The sequence below is a fragment of the Neophocaena asiaeorientalis genome, unplaced genomic scaffold, assembly GCF_003031525.2.
Source record: "Neophocaena asiaeorientalis asiaeorientalis breed wild unplaced genomic scaffold, Neophocaena_asiaeorientalis_V1.1 scaffold264, whole genome shotgun sequence".
Lineage (NCBI taxonomy): Eukaryota > Metazoa > Chordata > Mammalia > Artiodactyla > Phocoenidae > Neophocaena > Neophocaena asiaeorientalis.
In genome coordinates this window covers 4467531-4467860 of record NW_020185332.1, presented here as the reverse complement: position 1 = coordinate 4467860, position 330 = coordinate 4467531, and positions in this window count along the sequence as shown.

The window sequence follows — 330 nt, the reverse complement described above, 5'->3', positions numbered from 1 at the left end:
CACCTCGCTTCCTCCAGCGGCGGGCCAGCGGTCAGGAGAAGCGCTCTGCGGACCTAGGGGCCCCATTCCCCAAGACGGTGCATCCCCTCCCCCCCTTGCATGGCAGAGCCCGAGCTCTGCGACAGCTCGTCCGGCGCGGCGCCTTGCCTCGCGGACCCTCTCACCACCGGACAGCAGGCTAGAGACCCAGGAGGGGCCCGCGGGAGCTTGTGCCGGCCCAGCCCCGCTGCCGCGCTGCACCGCCGCCGCACCGGAGCCGCGCCGTCCCCGAGTGATGACGCGCTTCCTGCCCTCCCGGCGCGCCCGGGCCGTGCGCTCGCGCTCGCCCTC